The following is a 20791-nucleotide window of genomic DNA, read 5'->3' as shown; positions in this document are numbered from 1 at the left end:
AGTAACACAGAATAAAATGACAAACGGAACTAGATGACTCTTTTTTGCACCTTGAAAAGACTTTTCTCTAGGGATGCGAAAATTCTCGGCCAGTACCAATATTTTCTGTTCAATTATTTAATTTTTCTTGTGATTTAGCCCCATTTTGTGTATGGGAAATCTTAATTCTGTATTAAAAAATCGGTTAAATCTTTTTGAATGAACACAAATTCAATCATATGAATTTGTAATGAAAACATTTAGCATAACACAACAAATACACATCAGCTACAGCCACTGATGGTATTACATCTTATATGACGATACCAATATTAGCAAAATCAGAAAATTGACTATGTCAGTGCATCCTACCTTTCCTAAAGCTGTTTTTGAAGAATTACTTGCCAGAGTTGTAACTGAGTTTATGGAGTTGGATATTATACTGAATTAATTTGATTAATTGAGGTTTTGCTTTCTGAAAATAATGGAAAAATGCCAAAACTCAATATTATTACTCTGGATACCTTTGTTGCTCACAAATTTTTTTGGTAATGAAACTGTATATTTGAGCCATGTTCTGTCTTCATTTAATGTAAAAAAAAAAAAAACAATTAGTTTAAATGATAAAATATCCATAACAATGAAAATATATCATCCTGCTCTACTCTTAATTTGATCTACATTCTCCTGCTCTGGTTTTAGTTTTTTCCTACACGTTAATGTCATTGTTAATGATTCTTTGCTTTATAGTACACTTCTGTTGTGGCACAGATGGACGATGCACACTAAGGTTTTTTTTTCATGTATATAGATTCACATCACACCTTCACTGTCATTGCTGTAAATTTGCTTAAGGTGTCTTTAGATGGATGTTAAAACCCCACTTGAAATTACTTTACTCAAACTTAGAAGCCTAATTGCATTTTAATGACTTCTCTGACATTTTGACGCTGGATGATGTTCCTCCAAAATGATCAGTGAATCCTTTTGCTCCACTGCTCAACCTCAGCTCCGACCTTGACTGATCTTGTCCGTCATCCAGCCAACGTTCAGCCTGGTGTTTATTTTAACTGCTGTTCTGTCAGAGCAGAACCTCGGTGCTGTTGAGTCTGATGTGTAAAGCCCAATGTTTCTTGAAAGGTCATGCTGGTTTTCGGGGCATGGAGGCAGATTCAGCAGCCGTCTGCAGGTGACTCATGTCTGTCCCTTTACTTCTCAAACTCAACTCTCACAGCCTGGAGGTGTTTAACTTCTGCATTTCTGCATTAACTGCGTTTTGGGGACATTTACTCCCCTAGCCCTCAAAGACTCAAACAGTCACTGGCAACCAATATCATCAACCGATCTATAATATTTATTAACTTCTGAACCACTGAACCTATCAATATGCTGAAATAATTCGGATAAAATGCAGTTGGTAATTTTTTCGTGAATGTGGAAATGCTGTCATTGATTTACCAGTAAAACCCATGCATTTTGATAAATGACAGTGGTAGGAGACACTTGTTTTTATATATATTAGCTAATAAATAAAATGAGCAAAAATGAATAAAAAACCTACAAAATAATAAGAAAACATGGAAGAAATTTGCAAAAAAATTCACTAAAATAAAGTAAAAAAGGATAAAGTAAGAAATAACATGAACAAAAACGGTCAAAGTAATGAATAAAATGAATAATAAATCAACAAAATAATAAGCAACGTGATCAGCTTAAGCCACCAACTGAAGTCATTTGAAGAAATAAATTTTAAAAAAGACAACAAAATGAACAAAAACAAGTAAATGAAATGAAATTAACAAATGGATGAAAGTGAATAAGAAAAGGTGGAAATAATTTCATCTTCGACAACATGGATCCACCAGTAAAACTCACATAGTTTCATAAATGTTGTAGATGCTTGTTTTTACATTAATTTATTGATATCTTTGCTGCAAAAGTCACTTTTTCTTCAGTTTTCTCTGTTTCAGTTATAATAAGCATAAATTTTAATCTGAGCTTTTATGAATGTCTACATGATCAGTAAATTAAATATAGGAAAATACCTGGTTTTCATTAAAAAAAAAACACAAAATACAGAGGGTAATATAATAATAAATGGTGATAAATCACTTAAGAAACATTAAATATAGAAAATAATTCATTTTGGAACTACCACAAAAGTAGGACTGGGCCTTTGTGGGCTGGAGTTCAACCAGGAGGAATGCATGTGCTTTCTAAGTTTAACATCCTGCTTCTTCTTCATCTGTGTTCCCATAAGCACACAATCATCAAGAGAAGCCATTTACGCGCTTCCATGTCACATTTGCATATATTAAATTGCCAGGCTGCAAACAATCTCGCTCAGAAAGACAATTTCAAACTGGGGCCGGGTGCAAAAAGACATTAATCTTAATTTTTCCTCCTGTGCTTGGATCCCTCGAAAAATGAATCCTTTCTCCGAGGCAGGAGGACATCAGTGGGATTTTATGAGCCTGTCACAGCTGCTCTGAGAGATGTCAGCGGGCCCATATTTGTTTCTCGGCGGCCGACAGAAGAGGCCGGGCCACATGACCCCGATCGATCGTGGTACCATAATAAATGTCTACGAATCCCCTGCTTGTGATCAACAGCTTATAGAGTTGGCTTTTCTCGATCGATGCGTGATCGATAAGGCAAACAGGGACTTGCTTTACAGTCCCATCTGCGAGAGATAATTACGTGTCAGTTGGCGTTGGGTGGGTTTTCAGGTTTGTTGGAGAAGATAAGAGCAGGTGGCTCTGCTTAAACCTAACCTACCCATCATTCTTTTACTGTAGCTGGAGAGGTCACATGTAATGTATGATCAGAAGATAAGTCCTCCCATATGAGCAGATTTGAGTCTAGATCAACAAAAACAGACAAAACATCTTGCAGTTATTACTAGGGATGGGAATCCCAGTAGCCCAATTCATTGGAATCATTAGTCTGTTTACTTATTGATTCCACTGATTGGTTCTGCAACGTCATCATGTCAAATGCATCATCAGATCATTTCAGTATTTTGATTCAGAAGCCTCTAAAGTATGGTTGTATTTCACCAGTAAAGATGACACTAAGGCTAGAGTTTCCATTACAACAAAGGGTTAAATACGTCCAACACGCTCAAACATTTAACCCTTTACAGGGCACTCATTGAAATACTCTGAAATTCAAAATTTCAGCCTTAGTGTGTTATTGGAGGACATAACAGGACTTTACTACTTTTGTGAAATTGTTCAAGTACTTTCATTGTTATTTAAAAAATCAAGGTTAATGAAGTTACCATATTTGGTTCCTTACCCATAAGTGGCAAAAATTTAAAAAAAAAAACAAGAAAGTGCAAGAAAAACACATTTAAGGTGAAAGGAACATGTATTTTAGAACATTAGACCAACATAAGTGCTGATCCAGACCCCTGTCCACATCCACCTTATCCCTTTGAACATCATTCCTTACATTAGTACCAGTACTTCATGGTACCTAACAAAGCAGGTACACTCACTGTTCATGCAGAGGTGGACCTTACAGACCCTGTAGACCACATTGGACCTGAGATTGTTGACTCACTGTAACTGTTGTTGTCACTGTCTTGTAATGCATGCAGAAATGACCAAAAGTAGTCACTTGCCTGATAAAGGGTTAACCACAACATCCAATTAAACTGCACTAATGGAACGTCTTTGATTGGCTATTTAGTGAAAGGGGTGGTGACTCTGGAAGCGGAACCTACAGTGAGGTGTCCTCTGTCGCGACATGTGATTGACAGCTGTAATTACCGGTCACTGATCAGATTCCACCAGATATGACTTTAATGTTCTCCACATAGAGGCATGGCAGCTCCCATGACCCTCATGTTTGGGCTTCATAGACTTTCTTTCTTTGCTCTGTAATGGGGTCGTAGATCAGGCCTTAGAAAGTATACTCTATGATTCACATTCTGGTGTTTTCACCGTTCAGGTGTTTTCAGATGGGTAGGAGGGTTGGATTCCATCAGGTACAACTTCTGCTGCTCAACATGGAAGCATGGAAAATTGGCTTCACTTTTCCGTAACAGTATGAAACGTGAGGTTCATCAACATTATATTTGGTCGGTTGATTTGTTTGGTTTTTTTTCTTAGCTTGTGAATTTAAATGAAAGTAAAATTATAGTTTTAAAAATAAAGTACAACTCTAATTCCAGTGAAGTTGGGATGTTCTGTATACTACATATAAAAACAGAATACAGTTTTTTTTCAAAACATTTTATTCTGAACCTGCACTTTGTTACATTGACTGGTAATTTTACAGCTTTGACATTGTGTCTCCATTAAATAAATCAGTTTTATTGTGGTAGTGTGTGGTCGAATGTTTAAATATAGGCTCTGAGTCCTGTTGATGTGGGCTGTAGGTCCACAGTAGAAGCTGTAGTTGAACAGGTGGGCTGAGTGAGGAGGAAGTAACACGTGTCAGGGGCAGCAGCAGAGGGAAAAAGCCGGCATATGCTCTCTCTTTGTGGCCTGGCCTTCCCGCTTCACTGGACAATATGGCATAAAAGCACATCTGACCCAAAATATTGTCCTCATGGACAGCAAACCAAACGTCATCTCAGCCTTCACTCTGGCTCAAACTCCTGGCTTTTACCAACACACTTGCCACTTTTCTATCTGGGTTTCTCAGAGCTATTTTCAGAGGTGTTCCTGTGACCGAGTCGGGGAAAAACAGGGAGGTAAAGGACTGAACTTGGCTGTTGTAAATCCCAAGAGGGAGGCCGAATTTATCCCTGTCGTCTCCAAGTATTGACCAGTATCATCTCGGCTTACACCCTGAAATCTGTGTTTCTCTGTTTCACAGGCTCTTAGTGCAGTAGTACACTTCATCTAAAACAGCTTCTAAATACAGAGAGAATCCAGACAAACATTTTAACTGGCAAACTTGTTGATTTATTTTAATCTTGCTCATTTTCTGTTGTCATATTCAGCCTAGAAGATGTGCAGACAGATGTGTTAAAAGGGGTTACATGAGTTTTCTACTGCTGTGATTCCCTGTCTTTCAAACATTTATTTAAGTGCTTGCTTTTTTTAAATTAAATAATTGTCTTGATTGAAAACAGCACACTTAATGCAGCATTTTTTTCTGATAAATGTTTTGTTTTATTTCTTGTTTTACACATCTGTAAGGTCCGGCTAGAACAGTGTTTTATTAAGTGAACAAAGGCTCCAGCCATTTCCAGCAACTCTAATGTAATTTTAGCAAAATTTACAGAAAATCAGCAAATGAAAATGCAGATTTCTGCACATTTCCATCCACTGTTGTTGGATGGAACCATGCCTATAGACTAGAAGTGGTAATTTTTGGTGTTAGTTTCAAAACTTGCATATAATGATTTTTTTTTTGGTGGTAAAATCAAGACGACAAGAAAAGCAAGGGACCTTGGCTATGCTAGTCAAGTTCTGTTTGGCCATTTGTTATTTTTTTGTCAAACTTTTTTTTTCCAGTTATTAATATTTATACCTATTTCTATCTGTTTGCATTTTATTTATTATTCTATGGAGATCTAGTTTTCAAATGCAAAGGCAGGATGAGGGGCAGTGCATCATCTCGAGTTTCTTCCTTATTCCATTAAGGTATGATGGAATAAATGAAGTAGGGATGAGTCAGGAGTGAGATTGTGTGTCGGTGATCTAACCAAAAAGCCAGTCAGAGGTCAGAGTCGATATTCACTGTCACCAATCACCTGTTTCCAGAGTCTGAAAACCCCAATGATGGAGGGCATGTTGAGTTTTATGATGGGGGGGTTACAGAGCTGTCTCCCCATGACGTTGTTTTTCAGTCGTCATGTTCACTGGTTTGACATGTCCACCTGTTTTTTGGAGTTGACAGGGTTGACATTTTGCACATAAAATACAAGAAACTAAAACAGTACAGGTAGAGATGAAGTGAAAATCTGGTGGAATTGTTATCGTCAAATACCAGAAACATGTACGCAGTCGTATGAAGTGAGTATGTGTAAGTGAGAATGAGTAGTTGCCTTCATCTGTAATCTTTGTGGTTAGATATGTTTGTTGAACTTTCAAAATACAGAACAATGATAATACACACAGGTATTCACACACACATAAAAAAAAGATAAAATCAAGCAAAACCTACTTAACCCTCCCAAACCCCTTGCTGTCACCAGATACCTGTATGCATATACACTGAACAAAAATATAAACGCACCACTTTTGTTTTTGCTCCCATTTTTCATGAGCTGAACTCAAAGATCTAAAACTTTTTCTGTGTACACACAAGGTTTATTTCTCTCAAATATTGTTCACAAATCTGTCTAAATTTGTGTTAGTGAACACTTCTTCTTTGCTGAGATAATCCATCCACCTCACAGGTGTGGCATATCAAGATGCTGATGAGACAGCAGGATTTTTGCACAGGTGTGCCTTAGGCTGGCCACAATAAAAGGCCACTCCAAAATGTGCAGTTTTATCACACAGCACAATACCACAGATGTCACAAGTTTTGACTGTGCGAGGAAAATGGCGGTCACACCAAATACTGACTGGTTTTCTGACCCCCCTGGACCACCCAATACAGTAAAACTGCACATTTTATAGTGGCCTTTTATTGTGGCCAGCCTAAGTCACACCTGTGCAATAATCCTGCTGTCTAATCAGCATCTTGATATGCCACACCTGTGAGGTGGATGGATTATCTCAGCAAAGGACAAAGGAGAAGTGCTCACTAACACAAATTTAGACAAATTTATGAACAATATTTGAAAGAAATAGACCGTTCGTGTACATAGAAAAAGTTTTAGATCTTTGAGTTCAGCTCATGAAAAATGGGAGCAAAAACAAAAGTGGTGCGTTTATATTTTTGTTCAGTGTACAATATGGCACTGTAGAAATAAATAAAATGACATACCAGAGTATTACATACAAACATACATCTTAACTTGTGAAGGACTTTGTATGTGTTGTAGGATTGTCAAAAAAGTTTAAGAAAGATTTCCACACTTTATGAAACTTCTGCTCAGATCCACATAATGTACACTGGATTTTTTCAAGTTTAAGATTAGAGATCACTTCTCTGACCCAATGTCCAAGAGAAGGTGGGGCAGGATCCTTCCACCTAGTAAGAATAAGGCAGCGTGCCAAAAGAGTAAGAAAGGCAATCACCTTGTGCCCACCTGCAGGTAGCCGTGGCCTTCCAGGAGCGATGCCAGACAATGCAGTAAAAGGGTCAGGGGTGGTCCTAACTCCTATTCATCTGTAGTCTTAGAGGTTATTACCCCCCCTGCCTGAAGGGGAGGCAAGGGGTATTGTTTTAGGTTCGGTTTGTATGTTTATTTTAACACTCTAGCAGCAAAACTATTTGTTGAATTCATACCAGATTGGGTTTATAGATTGTCAGTGACCCAGAATAGATCTGATTACATTTTAGGAACAGTAGATCAAAGTTCACATTTTTTCTGAATGTTTTGAATCTTTTTTTTTTTTAACATTGATTTATTATGGGCGAAATTTCACATGTATATAAAAACATCAATTCTGTTTCAATTTACTTCAAACTTGGCACATATATAGAAGCAATTGATATGCTGACATCACCACATGCATAGACATGATGACATCAGCTGGATCGTTCCCAAAATAAGCTACAATACATGCAAGGGGCAGGGTTTGTTGTGCCTGGCATCACTTATTGTTTTGGTGTTTTTCTGCTGTTATGGTCAACTCTGAGAGAGTTTACTTAAGTGCCAGATGTGTTTGCATAAAATGATGATCTACTACAATAACACAATGAACCAAGAGTGAGAAACATAACGAAGCCCCTCCAAAACCCTGTGTCCTGATAAGGCTGTCCATTATTGAGTAGATTGTTCCTAAAACACCTTACAGGACATGCAGTTATAAGAATAATTGGTTTTATTTTACTATTCATACACATATTGACATTTCTTACACATATTGACATTTCCAGCCCATAACAGGAACTAGAGTCACAATCACAACATTAGTTACACTTAATAAACAATCAGAAATACGACATGTTGACATTATTTTTTAACTGTAGAGACAAATGCAGCTGACTAGCCACCATTAAACGTACACTCTTCTATTCTGTCATCATCAGTTGAACAAAACACTTCTGGTTTTTGTAGTTAAATTTCGCTACATATGGATATTTTTAACTCTTCATAAAAAGGGAAAACACGGAAGAAATGTGATTCTTCAACTTGCACCCACTTCTTTATCCTCCTCCATTAACAGCATTTATCACCTTCAGTTAGACCTATTTAGAACAGTTTCAGTGGTGTAAAATAATATCTGTGTATGATTTTGTAATTGGATAAACTTCTCTCTTGCATCTTTTGTAGCCCAGCCTTGTGTTCTGCCATAAATCTTCAGTAATTTCACTGCATTAGTCTTCAGCTTTTACATATTCTGCTTTGTTAATGTGAGGTTTTTGTAGAATAATGTTGCTGTGTAATGTTTGGACCATCCTCTGTTGCTTATACATTATCTTTCCGCTGGTGGAAATCACAGCTTCTGCAGATACTTTTATCTAAAGAAGCTGAAATCTTTAGCTAGCTCTATAACTTTGTCTCTGGTACGTGACGTTAGAACATGCTGTAGTGTTCTATAGCTCTGTCACTCAGGTCTTCGGCCGTGTTTTTAACGGGCGGCGGAGTCCGAGGCTGGCGTGACGAGCATGACTCCTCTGGGTACCCTGAGGCTGTCTGCCGACGTCGTCCGGCAGCCGGCGGCGTTTCAGCCGAGGCCTGAGAGCCTGGACACAACCTGTCATGCCATTAAGCATCTGTGCACTCTGGGAACTCATGCCAGGCCTGGACCTGTTGCCTGATGGATGGTGCAGTCACTGTAAACAACTCCACATCACCACTCGGGTTCAGGTTCAGGTTCTCCATTTGGCCAAAAGGGATCAAATTATTTATTAGGTTTAATTATCTCCATTATTCATCTTTAAGTTTTCGATTCTACCATTTATATTTTGTTTTGCTTCTTTTTATGTTTGCCACTTTGTCATTTTGCATCTATTTTTCTTTCATTTACTATAATATGTGTAATTAACCATAAAGACCCAAACAGCCACTGGCAACCAAAACCATCTACTGATCTAAAATGTTTATATGTAATATTGATTCACCTGTAAAACCCATGGAGTTTGATCAATGACAGTGGATGGAGACACTTTACATTCAGTTAATGATATATTTTACTGAAAAAGTCACGTTTTCCTCAGTTTTCTCTGTTTCTCATATAATAACCCTCAACTTCAATCATAGGTTTTATGACTGTCTACATCATTAGTAAAGTAAACGTAGGAAAATACTTGATTTTCCTTGAAAAAAATGCAAAATACAAAAGATAATATTACTGGTGGTATTAATGGTGATAAATCACTTAAGAAAAGTTGAATATAGAGAATTGCCACAAAATTAGTACTGGGTCTTTATGGGTTAATATGTGTTCATCACATGTAAATATCATCACCTTTCTGCAGGAAAATAAAAAAATGCATATATGCACAGCGGATCAATTTGCCCTCAGGACTTCCTGGCAGAAATACTTGTTGTGCTGCTGAATGGGTGCAGCGTATCTGTTCCAGTGTTGGGTTCTTCTTTTTTTTTGCTGTGACTTAATCTAAAACATGATCTTTTTGCTGGTTTTTAAACATAACCAAGTGTTTTGGTACCTAGAGCTGAGCACACACTCATCAAAAAAAACCCTGAATAGCCAAATTCTTTGTTAACAATAGGGTTTTGACTTTTTTTTTTACAACCACAAAAGGTGGTAGAAGTTTTATGTCACCTCTTGAATTACAGTATGCTGAAAGGTAATTTGAGGTTTTGCCACTTGATGTTAGAAACCACTAAGTACTGCAGCTTTAACTAATGCTATACCTGTATATAAACCAGGTAATGTTATGGAAATCAAATATGAATCTGTTCCCATTACTGCTGTCTCTAAACAGTATTAATTGGTACATTCAAAGCTTCCCTCGTTACTTTCTTTGTCAGTTTTGATGCAGCTCGCAGGCATTCATGCTCTTTCCAAATGCCAAACAAACTTCATCCATTTTACTTGTCCTGTGAACTTCTACATCACAGTTTTTTGGACAGTTCTGTGTTGAAGCCAAACACTGGACTGACATGTTTTCAGAATTTGACCACCCTGTGTCACACTTTACTAAGCCTATGAATGAGACTTGGTCCACTTGGTGACAACCATCAAAAAAAATGTATACTAAATAATTATGCAAAGCAGAAGCAGAGAACGAAGTGTTTACTTTAACCTGTTAAACCCTGGGCCATTTGTTTAATAGTTGGAAACATTTCAATGTGACACACAACAATGGATTAGCCAATAGCAGAAGCTTCATTCATATAAACCAAGAGAGAAAATTCCCAATCATCGCTCGTCATAATGCGACTTTTATTTTTGCTCTTTTTTTGTCTTGTTCAGTGAATTTCATCAGTAGAGAAATAATCCTTGTACTGTTGGATCTGCTTAGTGTTAGCGCTCGTGGGTCTGTTGTTGTATTACATTATTCATGATTATTCATACACTGATCTCAGATTGTTAGACTGGTTTACATATTTGACCCTTTAAGTGTTTGTTGTTTTGATTGTTTTTTGACTTTCTGAAAATTGCTTTTGTTGAGCTGTTAGCTGATGTTCTTCTGGTTACATGGATGTATAGAACGTATATATGACTACAAGCATTGCATAGCATTACCACGGCAACACAGATGGAACAGCACCAGGCTTTAGAGGTTGCGGTCTGAAATGTTGTCATGTTGGTGCAGTTTTAGTGTTTATTTTTCTTTGAGTCTTAAAGTCTGTCATGTTTCCTCTGGTTGCCATCTTTGAACTTCATCATCTTATTTCATTATCTATTGGGATCTATCTTTACATTGTTCTTACTATTCACACAAAACAAAGTGGATGTAGTGCCCTGATTCCATCGACACTGGTTGACACTTTTTAATTTGACACAACCTGAATAATGACAAATGTCACTTTGGATGGTTTGTATGAAGGTTATTAAATCTGTCACAACAACAGAGAAATGGATTATCTCTCCATAGTTTGTAACTGGAACAGACTGGAATCGTTACAGGGCACAAACTACATGACTTTATCTGCAGACTGTGGTCACGTATTCACATTCAAAATCAGTCGCAAAGTCAGGGACTATTTCTTAATCTTTAACTTTAGCAGGTGTTTTTGTTACCTAAACCTAATTAAACTGATTAACTTAGCTCAGGATGAAAACAGTCCACTGTGTGACAACAAACAAACAGATGAATAATCCAGATGTGTAGAAAGCTATGTTTTACGAAGCGTACTTTACATCCCTATCATCATGTGTCGTGTTAAAAGTTGTTCCCGTGACAAGACTTATTACTCATTCATTAACTCACATGACACAGAGCTGTTCCACAATCTGTTGGTGATAAACCTCAGACACATGCCAGCAACGTCCTTGACCTCACAGAATTAAAAACCAAAAGGAAAGATGCTCTCAATCCAAAGCCATTCTCCGAACTGTCACACACTGACAGTAAGGCTGTGTATTCTAAGCTGCAGCTGATTTATGTGATAAGAATGTAAAAGGTACAGCAAAGGTAAATCACAGAGCTTCAAACCATCAACAGAGTGAATACAATCAATGCATTTGATTAGATTCTGTCTCCCAGTATGATTTAATAATGCCTGTCATCATCAACATCATAGGTAAATGTTCATCCCAAGGGCCAGACTGGAACCTTGGCCTTTGAGCCATATGTTTGACACCCCTGGTCTTATGGTCATATGTTTGACTTACAGTGACTTCCCTCTAATATCTACATGTTAAAAACTGATACGAGAACCAACATCTAAAAAAAACCATCTAAAATATATATATATATATATATATATATATATATATATAAACTTTTTTCATCTTGAGAAAAAGAACAAACTAGAAAAAAAAAAAAAAGTTTCAGCTCAATGTAAATACTTGCAGGTTCAGGCCTAGAGACTATATCAAGAAAGAAAAACTAGTTTTCATAAACAAACCCTCTCACAAGAATAGTCCAGATGTTCAGACCAATGTACAACATGAAAGGAATCCAACAAACAAGGTCAGAACGGTCAGTTTAGTCTGAACTGTGGATCAACAACCGGCAACTTACCAAAGATAATAACATCCCATAATAACTTTATAGCTTCCTACCGTCAGAATCAAACTGCATGTGTCATATAATCTTCACATACATACTTTTACTTAAGTGAAGTAACTTATCCATGTAGTGTAGTATCACATCATGTATTTAAACTTATTAATATTTCTACCAACACTGACCTTATTTAGATACTGGCAGGAGACAAATGACAGTATTTATTGACATTTCAGTCTAGTCAAAGTGTTTCTGTTACCTAAACCACCCGATTAAGTGGAGTTTTACGTATTTCGTTGTTCTGTTATTGCAGTTTTGCAGAAACATCCTGTCTGTCCTCTCTCCTCCCCTTGTCCTTTATTCACGCCCCAGCAAATACATGTTACTGACTGGACTTCTTCCCTGGAGTCTCTGTGCTTTTGTCCTCACAAGTTTTCCCTTGATCATCTCTGGACCTGCTGCTGTGGTCCTACTTCTATCCCTCCTCCATCATCATTATTCATTATTCATTTAGTTGTGATAGTGTTTATTATTTAGTTACTGGGACGGTAGAGGCCTCTATTGTTGGTACTAACAGCTGCTGTAGTACTATATCCACTGTTAGTACTTGGAGTAGTAGTATTAACAGTTATGGGTATTTGTACTTACTACACCTGTCTTTTTCTCTTTTTGTATCCTCTGCTTGAGGTTTCTGTCTGTTAAAAGGACGTTTTTCCTCTACTGTCACCAAGTGTTTGCTCCTGGAGGAATCTGTTGGTATCTGTGAAATGGTTTAAGAGTCTGGTTTAGATTAGCTCTAAATGTAAAGTGTAATGAGGTAACTTTTGTCATGATTTGGGAGTATATAAATACAATTTTTATGGTCAACCTTGTTTATATCTGATTGTAGTTCATATCACTGATGTGTGTTCATCCAGACTCATCCAGTGCTGATCTCAGTTCTGATTGAGCTTGTTAACACCAACACTGAGATTTCACACACATGCAGTGGCTGAGAAGTGCGTCCTCAGCACCCGTCAGGACATCGGCTTTACCACAGTGTGACAGCGCCCTCTGAAGGCCGCTCAGAGAGTCAACACCACTGACTCATACACTGTGTCAGAGCCCGGTGTCGTCTCTGACCCAAGGCGTCCACCTGGCCCTGACCACGGCCCTGCTCTGTTTGGCTTCACCGCCATGAAGGTGCTGGTGCCAACCAGGCCTGGAATCCACAGGATGAATAAAAATGGATTTGGCTGCAATAGACGCCTAGAAAGATGCCTTAAACCAGGGGTGTTGAACTCATTTTAGTTCAGGTTCTACATTCAACATAATATGATCTCAAATGGGCCGGATCAGTAAAATAATAACAGTGGAAAAAGTAAAATTGCATCATGAAAATTTTTACATTTACAAACTATCCTTTAACCCTCTGGTATCCTGTCCAGCGATGCCCTTACTGAGCACCAAAGTGTGCATTTTTGGCACTCTTGTGGAATAATGTCAAAAATTTTTTCATACAGTTTGTCTTTAATTCTTTTACACTTTTTTCTATTTCATCAACTTGAGCCATAAATAAAAATACCAAATACTCAGTAATTGTCACATTTTTTAACCCTTTAAATACCGTGTTTGTACTGTAAACAAACCATTTTTTTGGATGCAAAAAACACAATTTTTCTTTTTTTTTTTCAATATACTACATAAAAAGTGGATCACATATTGTTCGATTTTTTCATCCTGGCATATGTCAATGATAAACTCCAGCACTGGTTAATTTGCATTATTATTTTTGGCGCTAAGTCAAATGTTCAAAAATACTAGCATCTGTCACCAAGTGTGCGTAAAATGCACACCTATAAATCAAACTATTAAATATTATATATTTATTTATTTTTCTGTTCTAATTTTATTTTATTTTATTTTTGTAAATCAAGGTCAGCCCTAATGATACATATCAAATAATCATTCATTTTACATTTTTTTTAACCCTTTAAATGATCTCTTTTCATCATGATATCACTACATTTTTGATGCAAAAAAAACAAAATATGATTTTTTTTTCAAAATACTATATAAAAATTGGATTACATATTATTTGATTTTTGCAGCCTGCCATATGTCAATGATTTATCCAACATTAACAACGTTAATAAATTAATTTAGACCCTCCCCTCTCAAATGAAGCCCAGATAGCAGTGAAAGCATGATTTATGCCTTAATAGCTTTCGGATCAAAAACAGTGGTTATAATGGAAGAAATGGTGCGTTTTAGGCACACTTGGGAGACAGATGCTAGTCTTGTAATTTTCTTTTGTTTACAATCTACACATTTTAGTTGGTGGCCAGAATTTGAAAGATCTTGCAAAAATGAACAACTTTTGAATTCTAACCTTATTTAAATTGTGAAAAATAATATGAAGTTTTTTAACACAAAGTGCAAAGTGTGCCTAAAATGTGCACACGGATACCGGAGGGTTAATAAAATGTGAATGACTTGAACAACCATGAACAACCTGAAATTTATGTTTTTTTAAAAAGTGCAATTTTAACAATATTATGCCTCAATATCTTTTACACATTACAACTTACAGGTCACAGTGGATCTACAAATACACAAATATTTAGTAACAAGCATAATATGATTAAAATGGCACTTTTTATTAATTATGTTGTTAATTTTGTGATTTATTTGTTCATTTTTGTTCATTTTTACTCAGCAGCATTTATCGACAGGCTTAGTATTGTTATAACATTGTCAAGACATTTCAGGTTCATATTTATTCAGGTTATTTACATTTAATTGTGAAAAGATAGTTTGTAGATGTAAACTTTTTCAGATAATTTAACTTTTTTACACTAAAATAAAGAGAAAACTTTGGAGTTGTCATTATTTATAGGTCATTATGTTATTCTTTTACTTGTCTGATCCATTTGAGATCATGTTGTTCTGTATGTGGCTCCTGAACTTAATAATATCTTCAGTGTAATTTTCATCCCATGGGTTGGATTGGAACCTCTCTGTTGTGTTTCAGAAATCACACCGACCTGCAGATCTGTGAACACACGCCTCCATGACGTGTGACCTGAAAATTAACCTCTTGACAACATCAGCGCCTCAGTATCCGCCTCCATTTCTACCGTCAAACCACCACAGATGATAATTTCAAACAGTAAATATCTAATCTTCGTCCCTACGCGATGCCTCTGGATATTATGTCAGAATAAAGTCCACGTTATTGGAGGACGGAGGCTGTTTCCTGGCACGGCGTCCTCTCCTCCCTCCGTCTCCAGAGGCCTTGGACAACAGACGGGTCACAGCGAAGCCACGTTGTAAATCCGGTGTGCAGATGGACATCAGTAGTGGTTCCAAATCCTGAAGCCTTGGCAAAGGGCGACGGCAGTGAGAGAGAGAGAGGAGAGAGGAGAGAGGAGAGAGAAAGAGCAGGGCGAGAGACAGCACTACAGCTCCAGGTCGATTTTACTACAAATCACATGCCAGTCAGTTGGAACACTTTTGTTTATCGCTAAATTTAGAGCTGTGAGAAATGTCACGGAATAAAAAAGCACCTAAAAGAAGCTATTTTTAAGGTGTCTCTCCAGGCGTTTTACTTTTATTAATAGATTAGGAATGAAGGGATAGAAGGGGAATGATATTTAATCAGCGAAAAGGTCTTTTTTTTAACAGAATTCAGACCCTGCACGAAAAGTCAGACTCAGTTAAAAGTTCGCAAGTATCGGCACCGATGTGCATTTAAAATGGTTCTCACAAGTAGGGGTCAGTCTGGTAACAGAACACACCAAATAACCACCAAATAATCAACGCTATGTATCCACAGACTGTATCAGTCACTGAGTAAAGTATAAAGCTCATTATTTACACATATCTGTATTATGGTATCATCAAGTTTTCCTCTTTAAACTAAAACTCATAGATGTTTATTTTAACGACAGTGAAAATAACACTTCACATGCTGCATCAGCTGATAGTTTACATTATAGCTCTGTTAGCTTAGCTCTGTTTTAGACATAAAACAGCCACAGTAAAACCACTCATCACCTCTGTTTTCTGTACAGTTTTTGTCAGTATCTGCACTAAAGATCTGTTTGGAACGAAACAAAAAAGGTCAGAACTGTCACAATTTCATCTGAACCGTGGATCAACAAATGGCAACTTAGCAAAGATAAGAACATCCCATAATAACTGTATACCTTCATAAGCCTCAGAATCAAACTCACCTGTGTATAACAAACACTTCAAACTCCATTCTTTTCATTTTCAGCTGTGTCTAGTGGAGAAAACAACGACCTCTATTTTTATCACTTCTTTACTTTGACTCTGACAGTCGTTTCTTTCTGGTTCTCATCTACAACTTGGTCTTGGTCAGCACAGTGACTTACTACTCCCTCTAGTGGTCACATAAATCCCTCAGACCGCCAATGGAAATAAATTCAGTTCATATCTCTACAATCCGATACATATTTTGCAGAACTTCACAGATCTTTATTCTAAACACTTTGACAATAATTTTAGGTCATTTTTTAATGTTTAAAATTAGAAATACCACATATAGACCCTTGAACAAGGTCTCCTATAAAAACTAAAGTGTAAAGAGTAAAAAGTACAGAATCAGCCTCTGAGATGTTGAGAAGAAAGATGAAACAAACTCAACCAACTCATAGAATAAATGCTTCTGTATATGATGATCCATTCGGTGACTGAAAAGTGAGCCACAAGACCAAATAAGATCCAGAATGAGGGCTAGAAAAGTGAAATTCTACATAGTAGAAATGTACACCAGTCTGATCTGCTTTACATTTCCAGGCTGATAATTCTTCAATAAAAGGGACCTCAGATAATAAAGAATTTAGGATGATTCTGAATTTATCCAATGTATAAACAAGAAAATACAAAATAAAGAAGGGAAACTAATAAAAAAAAAAAAAACATATGAAACATGGGGACTTATTCTACCAATAGTTACACAACAGCTTGAAGTAAAAAAAATAAAAAATAAAAAAAATAAAATATATATATATATATATATATATATATATATATATATAATGGAATATAGTGGAACAAAAAGTCTAGTTCTTTCATCCTTTAGTTGCACCATCCATTTGATTATAAAACTGAGATTGATGATGTTGGTGCATCTGAGTCTGCTCATTATTTTCCTAATAAAGTGAAATTAATTCAGCTTTTCAAATTAAAGCAATAAAACAATTATGATTCCAATTTTTACCCAGAGTTGATGTGGAGCTGCAGAAAGAACAGTTTATCATGGAATTTGACAAGGACGCTGCTGACTTTGAAAACTTCAGCCATATTTTTGGCCTTTTGGAAAAGACAAGATACCTAAATGAACAAATAATGAAGAAAAAATGACAAGTCAATATTAGCTGAAGCTTTAGTGAAGGTCGAACGAATTAAGACAGATGTCACTGAAAACCCAAAGATTTTTATGTCACAGACAAATATGACAAACAAAAGCCCCAGTTTGTAACTTTGTAAGACTCTTCAAACCACTGAAATCTGCCTAAAAAAATCAACTATGTATTTAACGATAAATCCGATTTTTATGACCCTTCTCTTCCCTCTCAGCCTCATTCACTTGTTTCTCGTCTCTTGTGTCGTTTTGCCGCCTTTTGCCAACAAAGTGAGTCTCTGAAGCCGCTGCTCACATCACCTAATTCCCTGTCCGACCTTGCATTACCCACAAGGCCGTGGGTCATCAACCGCGTGCTCACCTAATCCCACAAATTGTGTCCAGAGCTCCTGTTCTGTCGAGTCCAGCACTTTTGTTTCCATTTATAGAGCGGCTCTTTTCAGGATTCTGGTCATTATTTTCACTAATAGTCTGAAAGAGGAAAGGTGAGCTCCGGCTCGGCTGAATTCTTAATGACAGCACCTTTTCATGGTGGCAATGGGTATTAAACCACAATCATATTATGCTGTCGAAGAGGATGGAGTGGTGCTCACACCTGTATTTCTTCTTGCCTTTGTGCTGGACGTGGGTGGGAACGTCCTGCTGAAGAAGCTGACCACCCAATTTGGTACCTACAGTTGAGGAATAGGTCCATCTCCACATTAAATACGTTTTTTTCTTTAAAATTCCCTTTTTTAAAGTCAGGAGGGACTGATTTAATTCATGTTTCTAAGTAGTTGCCAGGGGGAGGGACAGGAAGTAGCCTTGCACATCCTGTCAGCCTTGCATGACAGGAATTGAAATTAAAAACAGGAACGATGCATTTATGGTCAATGAAGAGACTAGCAAAAACAGCAAGTTGGTAGGACCAGTATTTTGAAGATAGTCGTAATTTTGGAATACAATGGCCTTACAATCCCGTTGCTATGCCCACAATGGTTGGCAGGAAAAACAGTGCCATGCTGCATGATGGGAAATGAAGTTAAAACCAGGATCAACACATTTACTAACTTCACTCCCTAGATATTGGTATTCATTTATTGTCGTTTCAATTTTAAAGAATGATTTACCAAACAATTTTTATGTCACTACTTAAAATATAGACTCACGTCTTTTCCCAAAACTGCTCTCCCCAGCATAAAAACTACCCCATCTAGAACCTGAGGTTCCCCACGGGTAAACGTGCTAGTATTCAATAATACAGCATTCAGATCATTACTTAGGTGAAAGTATGCAAGTATTATCAGCAAAATGTAGGTGTCAAAGTGCTCATTGAGCAGGAAAATGGATGCTGTCAGTGTTTGATTCCAGCTGTACTTGTTAGAGGTTGAGATCATGTGAACTTCATCAACTTCTGGTAGTTACATCTACATCGATGCATCATACTCTGGAAGATCATATGTTTGTAGTGTCACTGTCTTGTAAGAACCACAAATCTAAAACTAAACTGAAACAATGCTAAAATAAACCACAGCTCTTCAAAGTAAAAAAACAAAATTAGTAGTTCTGCATTTGTAAAACTAAACAAAAAAAATGAAAAACCAAACTGAAAAACAAGATGGAAAAAAAAAAAAAAGACAGACAGACAAAGAAACAGACAATAACACAATATTTATTTTTGGACTTAAAAAAGAAAAAGAAACTAAATAGGTTCATTTATTCTTTTTTGTAAAGCCGAATACTGTCTGGAGTCGTTTCCCAGAGTTCAGACCTTTGGGTGTTTTAAGGTATTTGTCTCCCTCTTATGGAGAAACTGTATAATTACTTCACCTTTAGTCAAGTTGCATTGATGGAACATTACTCTTTATTTCAGTCTATTCTTTCTTACTATATTCTCATATCAAAAACAAAAAAAAAGCAGCTTTATTCTGATTATATTTTAAAAACATATTATATTAGAGATCCAGTCTGGTCCATCAGTGCAAAAATTACACTGAAGACATTGACAGTCCTTCTAGTTCAGGTACATATATACACATATAGACCAATTTGATTATTAGTACAATAATGACATAACATATTAATAATGAAATTCCAAATGTTCCTCTTGGTTTGTGAAAAAAGTAAAATTACCCCATGAAAATATTTACATGTACACATTGTTTTACAATAAAATATGAGTAACCTGAACATATATGAACAACCTGAAATGTCTTAAGAAAAGTTAGTGCAATTTGAATAATATGCTTGTTACTAAATGGTGTTGAGTAAAAATTACAAAATAATCAATAAATTGAAGAAAATTTAACAAATTTATCACAAAATAATCAGCAAAAAGTGCAATTTTAGCAATATTATGCCTGTTACTAAATGTTCTGTGCATTTGTAGATCCAATGAGACATAATATGTTGAAATTGCACTTAAAATAAGTACAAATTTCAGGTTGCACATGGTTGTTCACGTTATTCACACAGTTTAACTTTTTTCACATTAAAACAAAGGGAAAAATTAGAATTATTGTTATTGCTTTACTTGAGATCACACTGGGCTGTTTGTGGCCCCTGAAGTCAAATTTGTTGTTGTTAATGTTGTGCGTCTGTGGTTCGCTTCCTAAAACCCTCCCTGACCTGATGCCGGTTTGGGTCCAGAGTCCATCGTCTCTGAGCGCGTGCGTGAGCCGGCTGCAGATGGCTCATTGCCGCGGTGTCGGCGGCAGATGGTGGAACGCCAGGCTGATGGATCCTCTGTCGAACGCTGCAGACGAGGAACCTGCTGCCGCCCTCGGTCTGAGGAAACGCCTCTGCAGATCCCCAACGGCACATTGAGCTCCAACACCACATTTATTACAACACATCCACACTTCCACAGCCTTTACCAATGATGCTTGGTATTATTTGTGATGTGTAAAATGACTGCGCTCAATAATTACCATAATACTTAGAAGAAAATAAAACGTCAACATTTTCTTCTCAAATATTAAACTGAACAGTGAAGTGTTTCTAATCCTCCTTTTAGAGATTCATAAACTCATAAAACCCTCTTGGATTCATGTTGCGTTCCAGGCCGGTTTTTGAGCGCGTACGTCACGACTTCAAACCACGCCTCATGCCTTTTTAATGCTCCAGGCAAATCACGCCAAACTGCCTGAGCGCAAGGAATTGTTGTAGTTAGATGTAAACAAACAGCATGGTGGACTGTACGTTATGCTCATTTACAATCAGTTCTATCGCCAAAGTGCTCGTTTCTTGCTTATTTGAGGAAAACAGGAGAAAAAACAGTGCATAAGGCAAGAGAAA

Source organism: Sphaeramia orbicularis, chromosome 8 (genome assembly GCF_902148855.1).
Source record: "Sphaeramia orbicularis chromosome 8, fSphaOr1.1, whole genome shotgun sequence".
NCBI classification, from domain to species: Eukaryota; Metazoa; Chordata; class Actinopteri; order Kurtiformes; family Apogonidae; genus Sphaeramia; species Sphaeramia orbicularis.
This window is presented reverse-complemented; position numbering follows the sequence as displayed.